Source organism: Alligator sinensis, unplaced genomic scaffold (genome assembly GCF_000455745.1).
Source record: "Alligator sinensis unplaced genomic scaffold, ASM45574v1 scaffold865_1, whole genome shotgun sequence".
NCBI lineage: Eukaryota > Metazoa > Chordata > Crocodylia > Alligatoridae > Alligator > Alligator sinensis.
In genome coordinates this window covers 1694112-1704779 of record NW_005842146.1, presented here as the reverse complement: position 1 = coordinate 1704779, position 10668 = coordinate 1694112, and the positions used below count along the sequence as shown (strand labels likewise).

At 49.1% G+C, this 10668-nt stretch overlaps 1 long non-coding RNA gene across 3 annotated transcripts in view; it reads left to right on the top strand.

Annotated features, from left to right (window-relative positions):
• The first annotated feature begins 2092 nt into the window (after nucleotides 1-2092).
• Nucleotides 2093-10668, top strand: part of LOC102376700 — a 54530-nt gene continuing 45954 nt past the window's right edge. For all 3 annotated transcript variants that reach the window (XR_001358169.2, XR_003094468.1, XR_003094467.1), the window contains exons 1-2: nucleotides 2093-2259; nucleotides 3864-3994. This is a non-coding gene — a long non-coding RNA (uncharacterized LOC102376700). The remainder of the gene's footprint in view (nucleotides 2260-3863; nucleotides 3995-10668) is intronic.

Genomic DNA, 10668 nt, shown 5'->3' with positions numbered 1-10668 from the left:
GCAGCACAGCAGGTCCATCGGACTTTAGGGGGGGAGCCTCTGAAGTGTACAAAAGGAGAGCATGCTTGTCACACTGGGGCAGATGTGATGAGGAACTCAAGAAGAGCAGAGCTGAGAAAAGCTGGGGAGAGCTACCCCAGTGGGCAATAGCCCTAGGCTCCTGAAGGCACTGCTGGAGGAGTCACTCCCAGAGTCTCAGCCCTGGGAGCAGGGAGAGCCTGCTCAGGCTCCACTCAGTACCCATGGTGGTACATGGATCCTCAGCCCTGGGATGGGGGAGAGTGTGCTCGGGCTCCATTCAGTGCACACAATGCTGCACGGGCCACCAGACCCCCCTGGAGTCGTCCGTGGCAGCTTGGGTCAGATGATCTTGGTGTGCGGCCAAGAACCCCAGTGCATGCAGCAGTGCATGGTGCCCCAAACCCTGTGAGCGGTGCCAGGCCACTCAGGTTTGCAATCCCTTCCCTGGCATGAGGTCGGACACCAGGGAGGCACCAGTGGGGTGCAATGGAAGTCTAGGGTTTTGGTTTCAGGACCTGCACAAGGCGGCTCGAGCCCCAATGGAAGGCAGAAGGCAAGGTCTGGGTTTCAGTACCCACACAAGGTGGCCTGAACCCCAACAAAAGGCAGAAGGTGAAAGCTGGGCATCGGGACCTGCACAAGGTGGTCCAAGCTCCAACATAGGACAACAGGCTGGGTCCAGGGTGGCAAAACAAGGCACCTGTGACTCCAAGACACCCCTTCCAGCCAGATCCCTGAACTTGTGAGTACCTGAGGAACAGGTCCCTCTTCCCCCTGCAGGAAGAGGGGAGGTGCCAGGTTCTCCACCCTAATGGAATGCTGAAGGGTCTCTGCCAATAGGGTGTGTGGAGAAAGGGAAGGAAGACTTGCACCTCCCATGTGGTAAACAGTTATATTATAGTCTTCCCTCCATTTTCCCCTATTGGCAGTGACCTGGGCTATACATACATACGTACTTACATACATATACATATAGCCTGGGTCTCTGCCAAGAGGGAAGATTTATAGCTACAAATAAATTCACAGATCAACTGGATAACACTACCTGAATCATATTAACATCATAACAACATTTATATATATTTATAAATAAAAATATATATAAATGGTGTTATGATGTTAATGTGATTCGGGTAGTGTTATCCAGTTGATCTGTGAATTTATTTGTAGACATCTGTGTTTGATTGTTTAAGTATTTTTATCTGTGGCTATTGTATATTTTTATTAATTTATTACCTTTATAGATTTGTAAATATTCATATTTAATTATATATTAAGAGTTATTCTTTTATTTAAGGATTTGGGTAAATAATAATACATTTTTTTATAGTTAAGTGCTCTGTCCTGGCCTGGCTCTATAGAGAAAAGAGAAAATTGTTTTCCAATGGCATACCCCTCTGTGATGGCTGTAGGTGTTGTAGGGCTTGCTAGCACTGCCCTGAGTTCATGTTCCTACAGGCAGTGACAGGGTGGACCTCAGCTTTGGATCACCTGGTCTGCCAGGAAGCTGATCTTGTGTTTCGCACCTGACACAACTTTGATTAAATTATATTCTAGGAGGCAATGCCCAAGGTGATCCTACCTGCTCTTAATCCCCATTTCTTCTGAGGGGCTCCAAACCTCCCCTTTACCCCACCCTAGCTGGCCTTGGCCTGTATTCAAGTATCAAAAAAAAAAAAAAAAAGGACCCCCCCAAACCCGACTGTTCTCAGTCTCCTTGCCAGGCTCAATCCATATCCCCTTCCCCTTGGTGTCAGGCTTTTATATCCCAATCACCACAGCAAAACAAATCAATTAGTCCAGTCACTGTTCTGCATAGGCCTGCCCGGCTTCCTTGTGAACATTCACAGTCCCAATGGGATCTCTCTCATGTGAAGCAAGGCTATAACCTGGAACAGCAGTTTTCTCTGGTTTCTCCTCCGGATCCTCAGCTGACACTCCACTCCAGAGATTAAAAAAGCTGTGTGCATTCTTTCTCCCCGCATCCTCAGCTGATGTTCCACTCTAGAGATTATCAAAAATTTTGTGTGTGCAGGCCTCTGCCTGCCTCCTTCTCAGGGTTACACCCGCAGTGTTCCTCTGGCAAGTTTTGCAACCCTTGCCTGCTGGGCCGCTCGGCCGCTCCTCTCTCTGCTGCTAGCAGGAAACTGACCCCCTTCTGCCCCTCTCCAGTGCTGGAAATACCTCTGAGCATCTTCCCTCCTCCAATCTTGAGTGAGATGCTGCTCTGGAAGTGTGGTGAGTGTTTCTCTTCCCTTCCAGTCTCCAGCTGCAGCCCTGCTGGCCCTCCATGCTGTGAGTTTTGTTTGTTTTCACTTTCTCTGTCTGTTGCTGCAGGATGCTTTCCTTCTCCTGACCTCCCCTGCCCAGCATGTAAGGCACCTCAGGGCTTTTGTTTGCTTTCTCTCACTCCTTCACACCCTCTCACAGCACTCTCACCTGACCACCCCATCCCTTCCAACTGAGGACAGGGCACACCCTGGATGCACCTAGGCAATATATTGATTATAAATTTATGAAGCCAGTAGATTTTGCAGTTCTTGTACAACTGACTTGTGGAATTCTACAACCGTGGAAACCATGGCATCCAGGAGAATTAATTTCACAGCAACATCTGTGATTGCCTTCTTACAGAAATACATATTAGTTAAAAAATGACAGGATAACTGAAAAACAGCAATTATCCATTGCTTTGAACAGGGAAGGCAACAAAAATATGAACATTATATTGAATCAAGTAAATATCCTGTCATGGTATTTTATTATTTATTATAAACTCATTCACGGTCAATGTGCTTGTGTATATTTCCAAATATAAACTATTTCACATAGTGGGTGCAACTACACAGCATGCTTAACTGATCAGTAGCAAAGTTTACTGTGCATTAGGAATGCACATCTACACGTTTGCATGCCTACTGTGAAGTTAAAACACCTTAATAATGAGGGTTTGTTTTTTTTTACCTCAAATGTACTTACAATTAGTTACTGTGCAGTAATGCATGTGTAGAAGTGACCTGGGAGCCACTGGTGATGCATAGGGGGTGCACATGGGTGCATGTGCACCCCCTGAGCTCTGCGATGCAGCCCTTGCAAAAAGCAGGCAGTTGCTGCTCGCCACCCACCTCTCGCTGCCAACACCACTGGTGGTGTCTGCAGGCAGTCCCCAATCACCGCTGGCTGCCGCCAACACTGCCAGTGGTGTCTTTGGGTGGTCACCACTTTCCACCCCCACCTCACCACTGACACTGCCGGCAGTGAATACAGGTGGTCTCTGATCACTACTGGCTGTCGCCAATGCTGCTGGCAGCATCTGTGGGTGGTTGCCGACCACTGGTCAGCACTTGCTACCCCACCCCCGCACTGCTGACAGCACCATGGCCACCTGCAGGAGCTCACCACTCACCATCATCATGCTCCCACTGCTGACAGTGCTGCTGTGATCTGTAGGAGTTCTCTGTGCCCTGCCCGTCCAGGCTCTGGGGGCACACGGCATTCATGATATCACATTTATGCAAAGAACCTTTTCCACCAATGAACAGAGCCCCTAGGAGGCACATAGGCAGACCCTGATACAAGCATGGGGATAGGTGACTGGTAGGGGGAACACGGGGAGGGGCGTGCCCCCCCTGACAAGGCCATCTCCACTGCCAATGTCGGTGGAGGCTTCTGCAGGTGCTCCCCAGCCCCACCACCGATGCCAGCTTCTGCAGGTTCCCCCCCGACTCAGGAGGCACCAGTCATCCATTCTGGGAGCAAATTTGCCCTCAGGTAGGCCCTGCCATTGGGGCTGACCTCAGGCTGGCTCTGGGGCTCTGAGCTAAGAGCTTCTTCTGTTCCAGTGTTGGGCTGGCGGAGTGCCTGCCCGCTGCACCTTGCCATCTGAGGACACCTCCTGCAGCTGCACACCATCACTGATAGCTGACATCTGTGATCATGCAGAGCCACCAGCCATGCCATACCCAGCCATTTGGTAAGCCCTGCAGTGTGGGGAGGGCCCTACCCACCCCTGCCCCTGGCCCTGGCCCTGGCCCTGGCCCCAGCCTGGCTGCACTCCCCTGGTCCTGGGTTCCTCCCTTCACAACAACCAGGGAGGTGGGAGACAGTGCAAAACTTTACTGAGCAGCCTGTGCCCCCACAGCTTGGTGGACACAGGACTCTCACATGCTGAGGAATATGTTGATGCTGGCAGCAATGTTATCCTTGGCTGTGGGGGACAGGGCCATGTAGAGCAGTCCCACATAGCCCTCCAAACAGCAGCAAAGGTTGTGGGGCAGCCTGGGCTTGCATTCATAGCTTAGGGTCCTGTGCCATGTGTACAGTTGTGCCTGGGGCAGCATGGCCATTAGCAGCAGGGTGTAGTGGGTCAGGCACTCCTTGGTCCACACAAATAGCTCTACATGTGCTGCCTGGGGCACATGCATGAGGGGTATGCTTGGGATTGCAGGGCAGGCAGTGGGGGATGTATTTGCAGCACCACCCTGGAGAAAACCCCTTTGGGGAGGGTGAGGACATGGGAAGTGTTACCAGATTTGCCCATCACATTGGGGTGTGCTTATTTATTAGGGATACATTTCTAGAGTTTGGGTAATTCTATAAATGTGCTGCTTATGTTACTTGTGTTTCTATATGGAGCTGTATATCTCCCTTCCAAGTCCTCACTCCCAATGGAGCTATCTTGCAGGACTCAGTTTCAATGGGGCTGGGTTCCTCCAGTCACCAAGTCAGTCACACACACACAAACACACACAGATTAACGTGACACACCTGACCCGGCCAGGTTGATCAGCATGGACAGGCTGACACCCTCACATGCCAAGAATCAGTTCATCAGAGCAACAATACACTGCAGTCAGACACAAACACACAGTTAAACAGAACACCTGGCTGACACCCTCATAGGCCAGTATTCAGTTCATTAGGGCATGTCTGAGCCAAACTGGGTCAATCAGCCTGTAGAAGCTGATCCCCTTACGTGTTTCAAACTCAGCACGTCCCAATCTTTGGCCTCTTGATGAGCAGACCCCACAGTATTTTAGGGCTTCAGAGGGATCTTTAGCTTAGGTAAAAGAAGCGTTGCTGCAGAGCACGTGAGGAAGCAGAAGCAGAGAAGGAAAAATATACCCAGTTACTACCAGTTTGACTATAAAAGTTATTTATTGCTAAGTATATGAAATATATCATGGTACTAAAAATAATAGACATGCAAAGGAAAAACAAACACAAACAATTACAATACTATCCTAGTTTCTCTAAGTATATGGGGAAACTTAGCTCAAGTTTAAGTAATACAGTTCAATTTCAGAAATTTATGCCTAGAGAGAAAAGAGAGAGAGAGCTGGGATCTCACCAGTCCAAGGTACTTGGGTTGCAATGCTGACAGGTAAAGTTCTTGTACAATCCTTAAAGGGAGACAACAGCGGGTGGTGTGAGAGAGACTTCTCCTCTTGAAGCACACACATTTTGCTGCTTTTTATGCAGATTTTTATACCCTCAGGTTGTTGCAAAACCCCGTTTTTATTTTTTTTTAATTTATTTTAAAATGCATTCATTCCCCCTCCCCAACCATTTCTAGCTTTTTCTCTCCCTCTCTATTCCCTATAGACAAGTATAAGTGAGCTCAGACTTGGGATAAGCTTTAAACATTTTTATTTTAGTAGCAAGTTTTTGGTTTTGGATATCCACTGTTTTATATTGTATTATTATTAGGTTTGTATTGATTTTTCCTGTTGTAGATTGTATTATCATCATTGTCTGGATATATGGATATTGTATGGTTTAGGCCTGTGTTTGTAAGTGAACCAAAGTCATGTCAAGCTTCCATTTTATATGTCAAGCCTCCATCTTCTGTCCTCTGCCTGGGCATCCCCTGTGTCGCAACTGTATGAGTCACATATCCCTCCCATGTAAATTGGTTCCTGGATGAATGAGAGTGATTGGGAATGAGTGAAATACAATGGTAGCAGGCGTAGCAGGCCTCTACTGAATGGCCTGTAATGACTGGGCCCTCACCTCGCATTGATTCACCCAGGAACCACGGACCTCACCCAGGAACAGAGACAAGATCAGCATTTGAAAAACAAAGGACCCTGCAGAACCAGCAACTCTCACCATTACAGATACCAGAAACTGCACATCCCTGCATGGAGCACACATGCTCAGTACGCCAGGGGCTGACCCTTGCCTGGGCATGCCTCCTGTCACCAGGGTCACACAAGGTCTGCCCCTATAAAAAGGGGCAGTGATGACAGCCCTCTCCATCTGGACCAGCACCATGCCACACCACCTATCCACCCAGAGGCCCTGCCAACAACCCCGCTCTGGACAACACCTACTGAACAAGGACCCCTTTCCAGCCTGGATAGGTAGATATTACCTGCACACCTACTCCTAAATTTGGACTGTCTCTCTCTCTCTCTCTGTCTCTCTCTCTCCTCCTGGCCTTCAGGGGCCTTCAGCCCTGCCCCAAGCCTCTCTAACCCCTGCTGCCATTGTGTGTGTGTGTGGGGGGGGAGGGGTGTGTGTGGGTGTGTGGGTGGGTGCAAGGGAAACAATAAGACATTGTGTCACCATCTCCCCTGTTCAATAAAACCACTGTCATTTGCAACCCCAAGTTGGGTCATGTTTTACTGACTCCCAGTCCCTTCCTTATCTTAAATTCCAGCCTGTCTCTCTCTCTCTGTCTCTCTTTCTTTCTCAGTTCCAGCCCCCACCCCTCTCCACTAGTTTTCCAATCTCATCTCAATTCCTACTGCCTTTTCCCTGTGACTTTTTGCTGCCTTTCTCTGCTTTCCTGCTTTCCTCCTACCACCTTTCAGTCTTTCCTGCTGCTTTTCCTGTGATTTTCTGCTGTCCATCTCTCTTTTTTCAGGTTTCCCCCACACCTTCTGTAGTCACCGCCCCCCCAGCTTCCTAGCTTCTTGTGGCTGTCCTGCAGTATTCTCCAGCAGCTGGAGCCTTTCTCCAGCTCCCAGCACCTACTGCTGCTCCCTACACTTCTCTAGCTGCCCCAGAACCATCCTGTGGCTCCCCACATCCAGAGCCCCTCTTTAACACCCACACTTTCCTTTAGTCCCACTTTCCCTCTCCAGCACCTACCTTTTCAGCTCCCCCATAGCTCTGGCTCCCGTTCCAGCCTCTGTGCCGGCATCACTTCCCTGTTCTGCAGGCTTTGGGCACTGTTTTTTAATCAATTAAGATCAATTAACATAAAGTTACCCCTGAGCCTCAGTTCTTCAGCCCAGACCCCTGTAGTCTACCGGTTCTAATCCCGGTCCTGGTAACTTTCACTTCTACTTTCTTACCTTAACCTTTCCCCAGGTATCCCAAGTACACCAAACACATACATACATACACATCACAACACCCAACTTATGAACTCACTTGTGTGTATGTGTAGGTGGGTGGTATGTGTGTACATTAATGAATACACACACACACACACACACATATATATATATATGCATATATAGATATCATTGTGTGTGTGTGTGTGGTATATAAATTTGTAATTTACATATGTGTATTGAATGTGCAGGTGTTGGTAACTGGTAACTGATTCTGTCTAAATTTGGTGTGTGTAGCGTGTATGGACTTAAACTGGTGATAGGTGTACATGAAACTAGACTAGCTATTTTGAACGTGTGTGTATCTGAGTTGCTAGTGTGAGTGTGTGTGTGTGTGTATATGGCATTGTGTGCATGATATATGAATTAGTGATCTGTGTCCAACTTTTGGGGTGTATAGTGTATGTGCTTGAATTGGTAAGAGGCATGCATGTGCCTAGGCTGGTTTGGATGTGTATGTGCCTGAGCTGGTAGTGTGCGTGTGTATGCACCTAACTGATTTGTGTGTTTGTATACGTGCAATTGTGTCACATCCTCCTGACTAACAGCGCAATATTGAGATCCTGAGAGTTGGCCTGACCCAACAAGTTCAGATTCTTCAAAGCATTCTTAATAGCATAAATGATTGTTTTTTCTATTGACAAGGGGTTATCTGGTTTGGAACATTTCAAGAAACTGATTGAAAATCAGGAAACGCATAAGGTTAGGGAGTAACCAGATACTTGGGATCCAACTTGAAATTCCTATGGATAGCAGATATATTGATGGGATATCTCATGGTTTCTTCAGAAACAATAGATAGCTTGCAGCATCAGGGTTTTGGATTTTTACTTCTTGTGAAGAAGCCTCAGCTTAGCATGACTTTTCTAGATCTTACTATAGCGTTTTAAGAGACTTAAGGCAATTATTGGAGTGTTCATAACCTTTGTAGGGGGAGGACTTCCACCAGTCCTCACGGGAAAATTATGACAACACTTGTGGTCAGAGCTCCAACAGGCTGGATGCTGTGATGAACCCCTTTACCATTGCTCAAATGTTGCCTATACCCCCTCTGACTTGGTCTCTTGCCTCAGCATTCCCTAACCTGGCAACCACGTTTTAGTCAATCAAGTTTAAATAGGCCTCCCATAGTGGGACTGGGGAATGTACGGCCCAAGATGCCTATTAAACTTTACTTCTGCTTAGAGGTGTGTGGGGGGGAGGGGAGTGGTGGTGGGGGGAAGTCCTTTGTAAATCCAGATTAGAACTGGTTTGATAAATGCTAAGCTGGGTGTGTGCAAACATGGGCTGATTAGCATTTGGAACACAGATTCCCCATCATGCAGTGCTCCCCTGCTTCTCTGATCCCAGAATTTAGTGCAATCTCTGCTTCAGGCTTTCTGTTCTCCATGTTGCAGGTAAATGAATGGTCATCTGGTTCCATCTCAGATGCAAATGAGACCTAGGGCAGTTGTTTCACTCTTGTGACCCTTATCTGGAGGGTTTTAGGTGTGTCTCCCACTGCATCTTCATTGTCTTTTGTATTCAGTTCTTGTTCAGCTAGTGGGGAGGGGGGAGGAATTCTTTGGGAGTAAGTCAGGCTGTGTCCTGTGCCAGGGTTCCCCAAGAACACAGAGCTGAGAGGTAACAGAAGCTTCTTGTACCCATTGTCCAGGAGCCCTGCACGCCCTGAGCCAAAGTGCTGTGGGTTGGGTGGCAGTGCAGCAGAGCAGTTGGCCTGCAGGAGAGGAGGGGGCAGCAGGGGCTGGAGCTGCTGCAGCAGGTGCTTCCAGGAACCTGGCCTGGCCTGTCTCATCCTTGGAATGGAGTGGGGGAGGCAGACTGCCTGCAACCAGCACCAATCAGTCCACTGGCCCCAGGGGAGCAAGGAGGGATGTGGGGCTTGGTCAGCAGCTGCGTGGGCCAGGACTTGTCAGCCCGACTTACCATGGTCCCTGGGCACCCATGCATGCCCCACGCTTGATCTAAGACCAGGCACTACACAGCCCCTGGTACAGAGTATCTCATCCCTGAAATGTTGCAAAGTTACATGAGCAGCTTCTTTCTCATGGTTCTACAGGAACTGCAGGTGCACATGGGGGAAAAGCTGCACTTGGCAGCTCGGATGTGGCCTCAGAGTCACCACCACCCACAGCCAGGCCCTTGTCTATGCACCTGCTCTGCCAGAAGAGGACACTGGACAGGCCCCTCCTCCTGGGCTGCCTGATGATGGTGTCAGAGAACTAGCTGGTGGACACTTGGGCCTGGCAGCCAAAGGATGTGGTCTGCCAGGACAGGTGGTGGGAGGAGGACATCACCTGTAAGGACATGGGGAACTGGTGTGGCAACAGAATGCCATCCTAGCCTGGGTAGTGCAGGTCATGGACAATGACAACTGAGTCCTGGACACCTTTCTGGCTCTGGCAGTTACCTTCATGCCACCCTCTGCCTGGCCTATGACCCTAGCCCTGCCTGCCCCCTGAGAGCCACCTGCTGCCCAGCAGCAGGCCCCCATATGGGCCTGGAAGGAGGTCCTATGTTTCATCCAGCAGCCAGGAACCCCTGCCCGTGCCCTGGGTCTGGCTTCACCCATCCCCCTACCTGGGGCAAAGCTCCAACACTCATGCCAGCTCCATGTCAGTCTCACCTCCATCCTAGGCAAAGTCTTTGAAAAAATTATCAAGGCTCACATTTGCGAGATCCCAGCAGGAAAAATTATGCTGAGGGGAAACCAGCACGGGTTCGTAGCAGGTAGATCATGCCTGACTAATCTATTCTCTTTTTATGACCAGGTTACAAAACGCCTGGACACAGGAGTAGGGGTTGATGTCGTATACTTAGACTTCAGGAAGGCCTTCGATACGGTATCCCACACCATACTGGTAAACAAGTTAAGAGGCTGTGACTTGGATGACTACACGGTCCAGTGGGTGGCGAATTGGGTAGAGTGTCGCTCCCAGAGAGTCATAGTGGATGGGTCAGTATCGACCTGGAAGGGTGTGGGCAGTGGGGTCCCGCAAGGCTCGGTCCTTGGACCGATAATCTTCAATGTCTTCATCAGCGGCTTGGACTAGGGAGTGAAGTGTACTCTGTCCAAGTTTGCAGATGACACAAAACTGTGGGGAGAAGTGGACATGCCAGAGGGCAGGGAACAACTACAAGCAGACGTGGACAGGTTGAACATATGGGCAGAAAACAACAGAATGCAATTCAACAAGGAGAAATGAAAAGTGCTGCACCTAGGGAGGAAAAATGTCCAGCATACCTACTGCCTAGGAAATGACCTGCTTGGTGGAATGGAAGCGGAAAGGGATCTTGGAGA